The sequence below is a fragment of the Strix uralensis genome, chromosome Z (assembly GCF_047716275.1).
Source record: "Strix uralensis isolate ZFMK-TIS-50842 chromosome Z, bStrUra1, whole genome shotgun sequence".
Classification (NCBI taxonomy): domain Eukaryota; kingdom Metazoa; phylum Chordata; class Aves; order Strigiformes; family Strigidae; genus Strix; species Strix uralensis.
This window is the reverse complement of record NC_134012.1, coordinates 55,053,046-55,068,909: the sequence shown is the minus strand read 5'-3', so window position 1 is coordinate 55,068,909 and position 15,864 is coordinate 55,053,046. Positions and strand designations below refer to the sequence as shown.

General features: G+C 48.5%; 1 pseudogene; it reads left to right on the top strand.

Moving 5' to 3' along the window:
• Nucleotides 1-14,363, top strand: part of LOC141938273 (hydrocephalus-inducing protein homolog) — a 38,096-nt pseudogene extending 23,733 nt beyond the window's left edge.
• The last annotated feature ends 1,501 nt before the right edge of the window (nt 14,364-15,864 follow it).

The following is a 15,864-nucleotide window of genomic DNA, read 5'->3' as shown; positions in this document are numbered from 1 at the left end:
AGTTAGCATTTTTCTGTGCTGGAGGCTTTATTCTCATCACTGCTTAATAGCTTCTGATGGCTTTATCTTCAAAGAATTTGTCCAGTTGCTCTCTGGATTTACAGCTGTTAGCCTCTACAGCCTCCTGTGGCAGTGTGTTCCAAAGGAAGGAATACTCTCTGGAAAAGTGCTACCACTTTTGTGTAATTTCTGACTAATAACATTATTTCAGGCCCTCAGGTTCCTGTTTTATGACAAATAGTGACCAGTTTTTCCTTATTCATGTTTCCCAGGCCATTCATGCTTTTACAAGTCTCTCCCATCTATCTCCCATATGATTTCTAGGATGAGGAGTCCTATTCAATCTTCTTATAAAAGCTGCTTCATACTTTTAATTGTTCCTTCTGCCCTTCTCTATTTAGCTTCAAATGATTCAGCTTGTTTTTTGAGATCAGAACTATACCCAGTATTTCAAGACGCATGTGGCCATGAGTTTAGACAGTGAGACGATGATAGTTTTCGTGGTGTTTATTTTGCAGTAGTTTGTCATCTTGATCGTTGTAGAGTGCTGGCTCGTGTTTCCATAAACCTGAGCTCGAAGCACTGTGCATGTCTACCATTTCTTGGCTCCTGGCTCCTTTGTTTGCCAATATATGCCAAGGATTCAGTGGAGGGAGAGGCAATGCTTATAAAGCATACCCACCTCTGTAACCCTCCTGAACATCAGTTATTTTTGTATGCCAAGTTGTCCATTATAGAAAGCAGATTGCCCAGTCATTGTAAACATTGCTGCTGTCCTCGCAACGTAGCTCATCTCTGGCCACAAATCCCTACCACTCCAGACTCCCTTAAGAGCAGAGAAATTGAGGCTATACAGGCATGAAGACTGAATTCTCTGTGTGTGGAGATGAGTGAATGACTCTAGAGATCTACTGTTTTAAGGGTGAGTCTTGCTTCATTCCCCAGTGCCCCCCCAAAAGAGGGGGCTCCTTTTTTTTTTTTTTTTTTCCCTGGAATCAATGTGATTCTGCCGTGTTGTGTCTGGCTTAGGATTTCAGGAGTCCACCCAGCGCACATCCAGCTCTCTCCCTGTGTTGTTGCATGGTAGCCGTTTAAAGGCAGGTCCGTTCTCTGGTTGCCTTGCTGTGACCTGTGCAGTGAGGAGGAGGCTCTGCCTTTGCAGAGGGGTGCTCTCCAGGCTATGGCCGGGTTGCTGCACTTGTCCATTGGGGCTGGCTCTGAGGCTTTAAGCACCACTCCACCGTAAATGCCGTTTCTAGAGAGCATGTCTGATGTTTGCTGTTTCCATCTCACCTGGGGAACACTTGCCTGCAAGAGGAAGAGTGGGCTTGGTACTGAAGTTTGAGCTCATTTGACTCCCAGGAGTTACTTGGCTGGGAAGAAGGAAGGTTTGAAAGCTCTGGAAATGAGGGAGCCTTTGGTGGGAGTCTGTTCAGGAGGGTGACGTGCTGGCAGGTACTCCAGCAAGGCTCCAGTCGTTAGTCAGTTGATGTGCACAGCCCGGGACACTCTCCTCTTCAGCTGGGTCTGAGGTGGAAAGCAAAGATGCCCTCGCTCTGGTCATTGAATGGCTTGGGAAGACGCAGCATAGACTTGCAGACTCAGGCATAAGCAACAGGGTCCCAGCTGAGGAAATGGGCTTGCAGGACTGTAATGGGCAGGTTGGGGTGGGCCGTGCCCCACCAGTCTCGTTTTGACATGTCTTCAAAACCCACAGCAAGTGAGGGCACTGCTTCTGCAACACAGTGAAGCTCTCTTCTGTGTCCCATCCTGCCTTGGGCTGTCAGTTGTTCCTCCGAACCTCCATTTCCTGCCCGCGTGCCCCCAGGCATCTTTGCTTGTCAGCAACAAGGGATCAGGAGAGATACAACACTGGGCAAGCCCTGACTGAGGTGGGACTCCTCAGAGTCACCCGAATGACTTGGATGCAGAATTCCCTGTGACTTGAGTGGGATGGCAACCCAAAGGCCACCTGAGCACATCTGAAAAATCTCACTGTAAATACTGTGACCTTGGGGATAAATCTCTACAAACACACCCAGAAATAAGGTGCTGACGGTGATGCCCAGGACATCCTCATTCTGTAGACGGGCATCTGTCAGGATGTGATAAATGTGCTGATCTGTGGAACTGCTAATATAGGTAAAAGCTGTAACAATTTCTTCTGTTACTGGTGGCTTGCTTTGTTCCTCGTACTTTGACCAGCAAGTGAGATGAGCAAAGATTCCCCTATGCTTTTTTCCGGGTGAAGATATTCACACAAGCCTTTATGGAGCAGCTGTAGATGTCAACATCGGGCTGGCCAGGAGCTCCCTGACAGTTGAGAAGACTTACCTCACGCTGTCAAACCACAGATCTGTGGTCATCCACAATCGGAGTGAAATCATAGTCCACTTCCAGTGGAAGGCTTTTGTTACTCAGGCAGAGGAAGATTATCAGAAGCTGAGGTTTGTTTGAAAGATTCATTTCAGTAAGGTACACTGCCCAAGGGTAAAACTAACGTATGGCCTCAAGGGGTGTTGGTGCATTGAATGGTTTAGGACAAGTAAACCATCTACGGCATCAGGTTACGTGTCCCTGGGCTTTAGGGTAATGGAGCTCAGTGCCTCCCATTCCAGCTCCATCCATACTCCAGCTGAGGATGGTGTTTTGGGGAGGAAAGGCTGATTGCAATGACTGGATTTCCTCAGAGAGCAAATTTGCTTTGTGGGAGCACCAAACCACTGAGGTCCAGAGGCCCCTGGCTATGGAGGGTCCATGAGGCTGAGGAAAGTGTCAGCACTCGTTACCTGGGACTGCACTGAGTAGCAGCACTTAACATAGCTGCAGGGAGCATAACTGTTACGATATTCACTGCAGCTTCTTCTACTCCAGCTTTGATAAGGTGGCAGGCTCCTTCTCCAGTAATGTGCAGGTAAAGTGCTTCGTTGGCCCAGCAAGTTGAGGCCATCCTGCTGTAGGATGTTGAATTGCCTTGCACTGTCCCGGTTTCCAGCACAACGAGGTATTTCTACCCTTCCTCAGAGACTGGGGAGAATTCGGAGGTGAAGGGTTCTGCAGGGAAGGTAGGGCAGCACAGGACAGAGCGCATTTGGGGTGCAGCAGCCTGTGTCTTCATGGTGCTGAGAGATGGGGCAGGTTCTTCAAAGGGTGCCTGTGGTGAAGCTTTGAAATTCCCCTTTCAGGCAGCAGAGAAACACTTATAGCGCGGGGGGATGAACTGGAAACGACACTTAAAAGTTTGGGTGATTAAGGGAATCCTTGTGGGACTTTTCGGACTTGCATGAATGTAGGTGTATAGGAGTTAGCTCATAGCTGATCAGGAAACTGCCTTAAACTGGAGCACTTTTTAAGGGCTTCTGAGCCAATAAAGATCAACATAATTAGGTCAAAAATGCCTTGAAGGCCAAAACTAGTTTTCCTCTGTTCTCTATTTTTAATTACACAGTGTGTGACTTCCATGCAAGCTCAGTGCGTTAAAAGAAAATCTCATTACCTTCTCTGGGCACTTGCCTGGACCATTCCTTTACCGCTCTCTTCTCGCCTGCCTGTCTCAGATTGGACCCTGAGTGATCCTCTTTCCCCTCAGAGGCAACCAGGTTTCCCCCCAGTTCACTTCAACCTGATTCTTTTCCAATTACATTTGATCTCGTGCCAGATTATGTCCTAGAGTCTGATCAGGATGGTTTTTCCCTCCTACTTGCAATCTCAGGGATGGTCATAGCTCCAAGGCCACTGTCCTGCTGTCAGAGAAGCTTTTGAGATCTCAGAGCAGAGAGGGCATTTTCCATGAGAGGAGGCAGTGCAGGACCCTGCTCTGGGCTGTGACCCCAAAAGACCTGGATCATTAGAAGGTCTATCCAGGGGTTTGCTCTGTCTCCCTCCTGCAGGACTTTCTGGGATGTAATGGTGGAATTATTGTCCATTGATGGAGGTTGAGTTGAGGGTTGCTCCTCGGTGGCTGGAAGCCCTCCTCACGTGCAGCACTGTAGGTCAGCCATGGAGAAACATTTCCCACTGCACTCCAGGGGGAGCGAGCCAAAGCAAGTGGTTTTGGCGCTGGTGCCAGCCTTTGCCCGAGGCTCTGTCTGTGTACAGCTAGTAACGTCCATGACCGTATTTCCTTTTGAACTGTATTTGAATTTAGCTGAGTGATGATTGCTATCCTGTTTATACTACGTTGCCTCGATCTGCTAGACATGGAGCCTTCCACTCATCCCCCCAGAGTTGTCACCTGCTGGTTCTTCATGGCCAGGGACTGGAGCGTGCAGAGGGGACAGCGATATGCCAGCTAGGAAGCAACTGCTCTGTAGCTGTGCTCCCTTATCTCTTGGTTGTGATCTTTAAACACTAGAATAATTTCTGCTACAGCTACCAAGTAAGGGAGAGATTAACTGCGTCAAAGCCCTACAGAGGTGGCCAAAAAGAGGAAAAAGATAAGGTGGTTCAAGGCTACATGTAAGGGTTTGGATTCAGAGATGCTGGTCCAGACTTCTTTAGTGGGTGATGCTAGGCAACGCCCTTCCCCTCTCAGGGCCTCTATTTCCATGCATGTAAAGCCATTGGTTTCACCAAAGTGATGAGATGCCTGAATTCATTGGTTTGCTTTTACAGTGCTCTGGGATCCTCTGGTGGAAGGCGGTATAGGGCACAGAGAGCACATTTAGCTTGCTTATCCCTGCAGGTCCAAAGGGGAAGAAGAGAGTGATGCCAGTAGCCTGCAGCTGAAACCCAGCTGCGTCTCCCCTTGCCAGTGAAGCCCTGCAGTGGGTGCTCCTTCATCTTGATCTGCCTCCCCCAAGCAGCTCTGTGGTAGGAAAAGCCATTTGGGGTTGTTGGTGGATTCTCCATCAGTTGTGGCAGAGACTTTGAGCCGGGAGGCTCTCGAGGGCTGCTGGCTTTCAGAAACCTCCGCTGAGCTTGTAAGCATGGAGTAAAACTACGTGCCGTGCCCGCGAACAGCAAGTGATAATCTGATCCGTGTGGGACCCCACAGCTTGGGGTCAGCCCCTTGCTGAGCTGCTGCTGTTCCTCCCCGAGCGCTTTGCTGCCCCTGCGCTCACACGAGTCTCTGCAAATATGTTGCTCATTAAATTATCTGCTTGGTTTGTCTCTCCCCGTGGCTGCAGGCAGCAGAGGCAGAAAGAGGACGAGATGGATCGTTGTCTGAGGGAGTGCAAGGTGGAGCCCACTCTCCAAGAACGCCGTTCCCTTCTCTCCCGCCCCTTCCAGGACCAGCGGGCAAAGGCGCAAGGAGACTCCATGCTTTTCTCTGACGATGTGTTCACCCTTGAGCCTCTGGTAAGCGATAGCTCCCTTCCTTCTCCTCCCTGGCTGAGGTCACTTGGCAGGTCCCTGCATCAGCTGGCTTGATGTGCCGAGAGAAAACACCAGGTTTCTAGTGAGGCTGTGAGAGCTTGTTGCAAAAAGCATTTCTGTGGGCTCCTGACAGAGCGAGAGGCTGCCTAAAGCTGAGCTCTGCTGCAAGGGCTATAAATTAAGGGCACTTCATAAGTGTCCTTACAGTGCTGAGAGCTATCGATAATTATGAGTAAGGACACAGCTTACACGTAGCGTATGGGGATTAACAAAGGATATCAGAGCACTCTCAGTTCACATATTGACCTGAGAAATGAAATGGTCCTCTGAAGGAGGCCAAATTCAACCCAAGTTTGATCACAGACATATCAATCTCTTCATATAACCTGGATGGATACCATGGCTGAATCTCCCTTCCAGTGTCATCTGTGAGCCTGGACACAAGGCTGGCAGGTTTAAACAGACTTTTTGAGTTTCATTGCACATAGGTACAGAAATTTTTTTGCTTTTTCTGTTTATGCAAGCAAAACACCATATCCTTCAATCAGCCAGAGCTCTGGTTCTGAGTATTTGCATGGTCTGAGATGAAGAATGGCCACTGTCCGAGCAATGCAAAATCCCTTTTCATCTTGGAGTAAATCCTAGGATAATCTCAACCTCTTCTTCCTTTTAAAATAGGTGAAACTATTTTTTTTTTTTCAAGGAAGGGGATCATCTTCTCTTCTCAGTTACTCCTATATCCCATATAAGGCTGAGAGCCACCAATGTTGGCACAGCTGCAGTTTCACACCACTAGAGCTGACAGCAGCATGATGTGACCAAGAGGTTGTGTCAGAGTGGTGGGAATATTGTAGAGAGTGGGAGCTGATCAGCTGAGCATTAAGAGCATGCTGCGGTGTGTCAGAGCTGGTTTTGGAGTGTGTCCCAGGGCTCCTGCTGCTTTTCAGTCGGACTGTGTCTCCACAACTAGCTTAGCCTGCTCTTGAGCTCCTGAAGTGCGTTAAGGTGAGGTCCAGAAGTCCGGCTGCCCACAGCGCCGAGTCCTGGTACTCCATGTAGTGACATACGGACATAAAGGGTAGCGTGGCCTCAACTCTCGAGTGGAAACCTTTCCTGAATGTCTGTGTTAATGTTACGCAGTTTTCTCTAGGACTGAATATAAGTGGGCTACTGCATGAGTCTCTCCCCTTCTGTATTGTCCAGCATTATCAACCTTTTGATTTCCGTTAATTCCATTATTTATGGAACAATCAGGTTCACATTCAGTTTTGCTCATGCCTGTCTTTCCCCCTGGCATATGGGTGTCTTTACATCAAATGGTAGTAAGTATTTTCTCCTCTTTATCAAATGTAGAATCTAAAAATCCACTGCTGCTGGCTTCCACAACCTTCTCTCCAGTGACAGCCCTGTAACTTTTAGCTTGGGCAGACACCCTTCTTGCACTGCCATGTAAATCTGCTGGAGAGGCCCCCCAGAGATGGGACCTTGCTGCCTCAGACCTTCTGGCCAAAAGTGGCTGCTCTCTTCTTCCCACCTCTCACCCGTGATGTGTGGGAGCTCCCCACAGAAATAATGAAATCCTTGTAACAGGTGACAGGAGGAAATAATTGCTTCCAGAGGTTAAGAAGCTGGTGGAGGGAGAGTAATCTTGGAAACACTTTCTGGGTGGGATGGCTTTGCAGGGTTTGTGCAGAAGCTTTGTTGTGTCAGTGGACCATTAGCTGCCAGTATTTTCAGGTGCTGCAATCTGTAGAAGCTGCAGCAGGTCACTTCAGTCTGTATAGGGTTAACTTGCTGATGAAAATAATAACAAAAAAGAGGAGGCATGATTTTGGAATTACCGTGTGACCGAGAACATTTTGAGCAGTTGTCCAAGCCTATGGGAAACAAGCTGATACACAGCTCTGACTTTCTGAGCACATCTCAAATTTGGTTTATTTTTGCATCTACACGTGTTATGTCAGCAGAGGCAGCTGTGATAGAGGCCCAGGTGGCTGCCAAAGGACAAAGTCCTTGCTGTTTGCTGCATCCTCCCCGCCACGGCTCGGCTGTAAGTCACATTGCAGACCCATGGGAGCTGACTCCTTGGAAATGGCAACCAGAGGAGAGGGAGGACGAGGACTTGTTACTGTTACACTGATCTTGACAAGTCATCGCTGTCCTGTCCTTGCCTGGTAGTGACTCTTCAGTGTCACGTGTGAACTCTGAGCTGATGGAGGTGGTCTTCAAGATGTCCAGGTTGAGAAGGTGCTACTGTTGTTGATCCAGAGGTTGGGCCAGGAGGTAACAGTGTTGTTTGTTGCTGCAAATCTGCACCTCAGCTGGGCAACCAAGCTGTTCCCCATCCAGATGAGAGGCTACTGCAGAGCACTTTGTTTTTTGGCAGAAGGCACCATCTCCAGTGGGAGCCGTGGTCCATCCCACAGCTCCCTGTGGGTTCAGTTATTTATGGAAAGAGGCAGATGTTGGCTTTGGCACTGCCTTTCTCCTAAGTGCCCTGAGCTGACAGGATGCACTTTGAGTGTCATTTTAGTACTTCTGTTGCCAGCTCTGTCTTTTGTTTCTTTGACTGCTTTGAGCAGTGATTTCCTTCCACTGCCTTCCCCCTCTGCAAAGCAAAGCAGGTGATTTGGCCAGCAGTTGGTGGTGCCCGGCTTTTCAAGATCAGCTTTTTCTTACTCAGACTGGTGGAGATCTAGCAGATTCTCATTATTTAGGGGCTGAGGGAGAAATAGGATCTGCATGTATTTACGGTTGGGCTCTTGCAGAGAGACAGCTGTGAGTCACGGTGTGCCATCCCCTCCCGTATCACCTTGCTTATGCTGTAGCAAAACCAGGATACAACAGCTGGAGTGGTTGTGCTGTACCATCATACATCCACCATCTGTATTTTATGGCACCGGCCAGCTGCAGCCTGAGGCCAGAAGTGTTTCAGCCAGAAGTGTTGCAATACCATGTTCACAGCATTGCGTAGTTTTACATCTGTCCTGGTTACCATCCATGGTGGTTCTCCATGCTCTGACTCAACTGCCATCCTATAGAGAACACGTAGCCCAGGCAGACCGCTGGCTCCTGAGGTGCTACTGGAGTGTGAGCCAGTTTGGTTGCTTCGTTATAGCCCTAATTTAACAAAACACCTCTACCAGATGCCAGTAAAGGTAAGAGACTTAGAAAGTTTTTTTGCAGCTGCTTCCAAACTCCCATAAATTTTGTTGATAAGTGTTGCTTGTTCCCTGCTCTTCATTGATGCTCTAAATAAAGGCTACAGGGCTGTGGTTGAAAACAAGAAATGTGACATTTGAAGACAAATGGTTTGCTGTCTCCTTCTGTTTCAGGAGGGAGATATCTGGCCAAATTCCTCAGCTGAAATTAATGTGATCTTTAGACCCCGAGAAGCCAGAGTCTATCAACAAACGGTCTATTGCGACATCTCAGGTACGGCTCCTTTCTCCTGCTTCTGTTGCCCACAGTGGAGGCACAAGTAGTCTTGCAGCCCACTCGGTTCTCGTGTAGTTGGTAAGAAGGGTCAGTGGTCAGCAGGGTGCTGGTACGTGCCCACTGTCCCTGCGGTTTCCAGGTGGTCTGCTGTCCAAGGCCAGCCCTCAGGATGTGTCGCTACAAGCCTGGATCACCGATCCCAGAACAACCAAGGCAGTGAAGGGATAGGTTTTCATGCCGTGGGTTTGCCAGCATTTGCTCTGCTGCCAGGTGCCTGTAGAGGCCAAAGAGCTACAGTGGCCAGGATTCAGGCACTTGAGGCTGCTCCAGTGGTTCAGAGCATCCTTCAGACAAAGATCCCACACTGTCATCTTAGCAGGCTTACGGAAGAAAATGAACATCTTAGAGTTTAGCTATAAGCCTTGCAGTCTCAATTCCTTTGCAGCAAGGGGTGTGTGTATTAGCAGTATGTTTATGGCTTCTCTGACCTCAGCAGTGAGGTTTTCCATAACTGTTCAGTGTGCTTCAGGTAAGGTGTCTTTACAAAGCTGAGCTCTCGGTATCATGGTGGGCATAGGTGAGTGCTTCTCTCTGGAGATCACAAAGCCCTGTCTTATTTAGGTGCCACTGCAGGAGGTGAGCCCCGGAGCCCCGGGCACGGAGCTGTGTGTCAGGCACGGGCAGTGGCTGAGACGCTCTGCCTGCTGGAGGCAGTCTCAGACGTGCATACTGCCGTTAGCAGGGAGCTTCGCCTTGCCTGGGCTCGTACTTCTCGGCTCCTGTGCTCTTGTCTCCGATTGCATCAGTATAGATGGCGTATTTTTATCTTCTGTTTTGTGAGCTTTGTGCCTTCACTGAATGGATTTCAGAGCTCATCTAAGCACATGGGAAGAAATTCAGAGATTGTGTTTTAAACTCAGCATCGCTTTTTCAGGGTGCAAACTGATGCCTCAATGAGAAACCAGCCCGAGGGGCTGGTTAGAAATTAGAAGCCAGCCCCAAGGCATATCTCTTGAGGGAAGGGAAGAGTCCTGTATCTCCTCCTGGAGCACCTAGAGCTGGTCCCATCCAGCCCCGAGTCAGGGAGTAGCACTGAGGCAGCCTGGACAGTCCAGGATAACAGAGGGAATTACTGTACTGAAGTGGAAATCTCTCCCTAGGCCGCAAGACCAGGCTGCCCCTGCGCATCAAAGGGGAAGGCACAGGGCCTCAGCTCCACTTCAGCTTTGAGCAGCTGGACATCGGGAAGGTTTTTGTTGGATTAGAGCACAGCTATGAGGTGATTCTGAGGGGCTGGGGGGGATCCTGATGGCTCCCAGGGCAGCAGTGAGCCTGGTGGACCTGTGGGATTTCTGGCAACTCAGGTCATTGTGAGCAGGGAGTATTTGACATACTAGTCAAATCCGGGGGCTTTCCCAGAATCTGGATACTTCTGATGGGATCTGAAAGGTGCATATGTTGTTTGTGAAGCCTTAATCCCTGCTTTTTGGCAACCTTCCCTGGAGATCAGCTGGGAGGCTTCATGTGAAAAAATACCCCCTTGACACATGAAAGCAACACTGGGACAAAAAGGTAAATATTCAGAGGCTTTTGTTTCAGCCCTGGATGCAATACACCTTTGTACCCGGGCTGTTAAAAAGCAGCTGGAACAAATTTACTGTGTTTGAACTCCAGTCCAGTGCAGCCAGTTTTCGGTTAAGTGCGTGCTGCTGGTTCCTGAGAGTTGGAGGAAAGCTGTCCAGCTTCCTGGCTCAGAGCTGTGTCTTGCAACAGAACTGGGAGTGCTTTCCCTTGCTGACCAGTCTCTTGCCACTCCTCAGATTTGCTGCATCTCTATGAAGAGCAAAGCATTTCTGGAAATGAAGCAAAGGAATTTTCTACATATTTGCCTCCCCCTGCCAATGGTGTCAAGTCTTCTGCAAAAAAAAATAAGATAGGGCAACTGAAAGAGGTAGAAAATGAGGCAATACTTTTAAAAGCTTGACTGTGGCAGGGAAGGACACATTAAGGTGTTTTCTTACCAAAATATTGTGCTCTCTATGCATTTTTAATGGTGATACTTTATTGATTATCATTTTATTATTTTCATGACTTGAGAAAATGTGACTAAGTAGATGATACTGTTAGTGCTGTACTAAGCAGCTAGACTGGAGGTAAACCTCAGCTCAGCGTTGGATCCCTAAGTGCAATTTGTAACTGAGGTGTAAAAGACAAGAGAGGAGAGAGTAGTTTTCAGGTTACCCTTGCAGAGCTTGAATACGTGAATATTTTTAACAGCAGCTGCAAAATTAAAAAATAAGGGACATCTCTCTGCTTCTGTCTCAATTTTTCTACCAGGTTTTACAAGGACAAAAGTTAGGGAAAAGAAATCCAAAGCAGATAGTTAAGTCCATGGAAATGGCAGGATTTCACCCTGCAGCAATCAGAACCTTTACCACTTTGCTTCGGGTGGGTTTGTTGGTGACTGACAGCGTGCTGGTACTCGCAGCAGCTGTGGGCATTTCTCACCCAACATGAGAAGAGCTGACTCTCAACAAGTGCTACGGGATTGTGTCACTTGATCGAGGCAGTAGATCTCTCAAGTGTTCAACAAAATACGGCTTAGTTCTAAATTTGCAGTTTATTCTGATAACGGTAAAGTCTTAGATGGTGGCTGTGAATATTTAAGAAAGAGAAATTCTTTGGAATAGATAGAGCTGCTGTGCACCGCACGCTCATCCTTTCCTGACACGTCTGTTTGAGCAAAGACTAAGAAAGTATCCCATTAAAGAAAAAATAAGAAAACTAAATTACATACCATAGCAGAGTTGGGGAGTGCTTCTGAAGTTGGTTATAGTGCTGCCCTGAGGTGTCTTCTACATGCAGTAAACTTGTTGGCTGCAACATGTTCTGCCCTTGGCAGGATCGGACTCATCGGGAGCAGAATCAGTTGTGTGATGAATCACTAGTAATGCTGCAACTGCCCTTCCTTGTTCTTAGGGACAGGTCTGAATCGACTTGGTGATGCTGAGCAGCTCCTCTGCACTGCAAGTCGAAGTGGGCTGCTCTGCGTCAGTGGAATAAACCCCGAGTGACTGTTTCTATGAAGTTTTCACTGCTTTGTACGAAAAACCCAAAGGCAGAACTTGTCCTGTTGCATTTTCTTTGGCTTCTGCCAAGCAGCAGCACACAGCATCTTCTGCTTTTTACAGACATTAATTGCTTAATCAGAAGACAAATCAGCCTTCTGTAAGAAAGGAAGATTCCTTATGTATTTCCATTTTGCTTTCTTGCTGCTGCAGGTGGTCCTGTTTAACAAAGGAGCCATTGACACTGTCTTCAACTTGGTCCCTCCAGCTATAGCTCTGGGCTCCTGCTTCACCTTCCTCCCCCAGGAGGGCATCATTTTGCCGGACGGGCTGCAAGTCATCCGGATCTCCTTCAGTTCCGCCATCCTGGGGGAGTTCACAGAAGAATTCAGGTTCAGTGTGAATGGATCCCCTGAGCCTGTGACCTTGACTATCAGGTGAGGAGGGTTACAGGAGCTTGGTGGGAACATCTGTAGCTGTCTCTGGGTAATCATCTCCCACCTACCTCATTTTAGGATGAAACAGAGAAAAAAAGGTGTTGTCTAAGGTCTTAGTCTTGGCTCGGATCCTAGCATCCCCACACTAAGAGCCCCACTGATTTAAAGTGGGCAGAGGAAGGATGAGGACAGAAGGTGGCTGTTAAAAAGAGAGATGTCATTATATAAAGCAGTTTGCTTTTCTTCCTGGTCTTATATATCCTCTCCTGAAGAGCAGAATGAGTTGTATTCACTACGGTGATCTCCAGTGGGGACTGAAAAAGGTCTGGCAGCCATGAACTGCACAGCACCTGCTGGGCTGCATTTTGCCCTCAGCTTCCCAATGTAAAGCTGAATCTGTTGAAGTTAACAGATTGACTCTGGATTTATGCTGTTGTAGTTGAGATTAAAAATTCGTCCCTTAATTTTAATACAGTGGTGAGTAGAGCATTAATGTAATCGTGCTTACATATGCCCTGGTAAGGGCAAGGTGTATTTAACAAAGCAGATTTGTCAGAAGACTTTTGTTGCTCCCAGCAACTGTGCTCTGTACATGGACCAGCAGAAGAGTTAGGGCAAAATCCTCCCTCTCCTGCTCGTGGAACAAAAACCGGAGGACAGCACACATGGACGATGGCTTTTGGGAGTGATGAAGTGTTTGATGCTCTTCTCTCCCACCAGGTCACCCTGTGTTCCAACACTGTGAAGAGCTACGAGCTGGCACTGGTGGTGGACGTGTGCGGTGTTGGCAAGGCGGTGTCGGCGCTGCTCCTCACAGCCGGGTATCAGCGCTTTCCTTGCAGCTCGTCGTCTCTCCTCGTGCATCTAGCACCACGCTGCCTTGCACGTGGTTTGCTGGCTCCATCTCCAAATGACAAGTGTTGCTTAATGATCTAGTTCTGCCCAGCTAGATGTGAGATTGGCAGTGTTCTGAAAGCAGCACCTGTACTCCACAGGCAGGCATGGCCCTGAGCCTTTTACTAAGGGGAACAGTAATTATATTCATTATTGGCCTGTTTTTTGGTGCTTGAGGTGTAATAAGTTTCCAAAGGGCCATCTTTCCTCCTTCCCGCAAGTGGTGGACTTGTGCTGGGTTGCAACCAAAATACAGCATTCATTTGGGCCGCAATGAGCAGCCTGCTGAGAGCTGGTGTCTGGGTCAGTTAATGAAGGTGCATGCGAATGGGAAAGGGGCTTATGGCAGGACTGGTGAGGGAAGGCTCAAAGCACGAATGTATGAAGGGGAAAATAGTCCTTGATGTGAAAGGTGAGCTCAGGTTTCTCTGCTTCCCTCTGGTTCTTTTGAGCACTAATGTTCTCAGACTTAAGCCAGAAGATCTTGCTGCAGCCAGATTCAATCCTGTTGTGCTGCAATGGGTGTTGGTTTGATTACAAGAGGGATGAGTTCACTGTGCTGTTCCCTCTCCCAGGCAGAGTCATCCAGTCAGTGCCTGGGCTGCAGTTTTGTAAAACAAGTGCAAATGGGGACAGACAATGCATGGAGCCGTGGGGGTGCAGGAACTGGGAGAGGGTGATCCCCCACTGCCTAAGGCAGGGGGTGGCTTGTGCCCTCCATCGCTGGGGCAAAGGGCTGAGTTCTCAGGCAGGGCAACAGCGGTGTGGGAGAGGAGGGAGTCATTTTCACTGAGACACTGGAGTCTTGTGTTCTTTGAGCCTTGGTGAGCACTGGTCCTCAGTGGGAAGGCTCCCCCAAAGCTCACGCCTTGCTGGGACTGTTGGGAGGGTCCTTGGAAGCGTCCTGGGGCAAAGAGCGGGCAGAGCTGATCAGGCAGCTCTGGGACAGGGCACTGTGCGCTGCCTGGGCACTTGGCAGCCTCTGCGAGGCTGAGTCCCAGGGTTTTGCCCCACCTTTACAGGAGGTGGCTGAGTCAGAAGAAGTTAAAGGTGATTTATCGCTGTAGGGGTATTAAGTGTCTATTTGACAAATGTGTTATGCTCTATTTCATGCTACTTGGGGAGTAAACGAACTCTACATTCTCTCGGTATCTCTAATTCCCTTTTGGTCATCTCTTTGCCTAGATGCGTGGTTCCTCCGCTGTGAGTACTCAACCCTGTCGTGATGTTTGGACGGTGCTTTCTAAAATTCCCTTATCAGCAGATGCTGACCCTTGTGAATGACAGCAATCTTCCAGGCTGCTACAGGGTTATCCCTCAGGTTTGGCATTGCATCCACCTCCTGCCCTCAGATGTTATCAAGGGGTTTATTAGGGGAAAAAAGGGGTTTGGATAAGACCTTGCTGGTTTATATTCAAACCTAAAGGTTGCTGAGAAAAGGAAGCTACCTGAATATAACTTCAGGAAGCAGTTAGACAGGAACCTACCTGAATATAAACTTCAGGAAGCAGTTTAAACTTTTTAGGAAGCAGTTTATATTCTAGTCTTTGGGGTGCTTTCATGCAGGAGAACATAGAGGGTTGTGAAAAGTTGCTGCAAGGAGGCTGCCAGCCCAGGAGTGGGTGTTTGTGGGTGCAGTAGCTTTTAGACCCCCTGAGGATGCTAAGCCCATACAAGTCTTGCATCTTGCTTTGTACCTTTCTGCTTTCTCCTGGGGATTTTTGAAAATGTGTGTGAATTGCCATTGTGTAGATGTTGAGGAGTTCAAAGTTTCCTCAAAGGTCACTCCTGTGTGTTGCATTTGACTCTGTCGCTTACAGGAACACAAGGAGGACACTTCTGTGTGGTACTCCAGCCCCGTGCCGTGGGGGATTGTCCAGCCTCACAGCTCGGTGGAGGTCCCATTGACCCTGGAGGCCCAGGTGACGGGAGAGCAGGACACTGTTGCTCATGCTGCAGTGTTTGGGAGTGAAGGATCCCCTCTGGTGAGTTGCAGGGGACGTGGGCCTTTGTGCGACTCATCTTGGTGGGCTGTGAAGCGTAAGGCAGGGTTGCTAATTCCGGGGATCCTTCCCCGGAAAACAAGAACTTGTAATATATGCTGGTGTGGACAAGGAAAGAAGGGGTTTGTGGCATACACAACAGCTAATGCCTGTGAAACAAAGAGCTTCACTCCACAGTCAGAACTGAGTATAACTGTTGTTCAGCAGGGATTCTTTATTCGCAGCGCTGGGCAGCACTGGGGATCACTCCACCATGAGTGCCACGCTTACTAACAAAACTCTCTCACTAATATACACAAAAAGCATACGTATGCATCAAGTTTCCTAGAAAAGACAGTCTTATGCTAATGGGTTCTCAGAATTCATTTACATAGTCTGAGAGTGCGTAGTAAAAATAGAGTGAGGGTCTTCTCCCCACCTTGGTGGTCCACATCACCTTCCTCACACTGTCTGCTAGCTGAACTTTAGGTTTCCCATGTCCATACATGGTCATGGAGTGACCTCATCCCTCCTTCAGCTCCTGTTTGTTTTGAGGAGGTTGGTTTAAACCGGCTTCCAGTCGCTTTTCTTGACACTGGCGTCTTCTCAGGCACTTGTCTTGCATTTTTAGGTCCCTGTTATCAGGGATGTACTCGGAGTTTGCCAGACTGTCCAAGGCCTGTTTTATCTCCACTAGGCAAGGAGTTACAGGTTTCAAGATGTTTT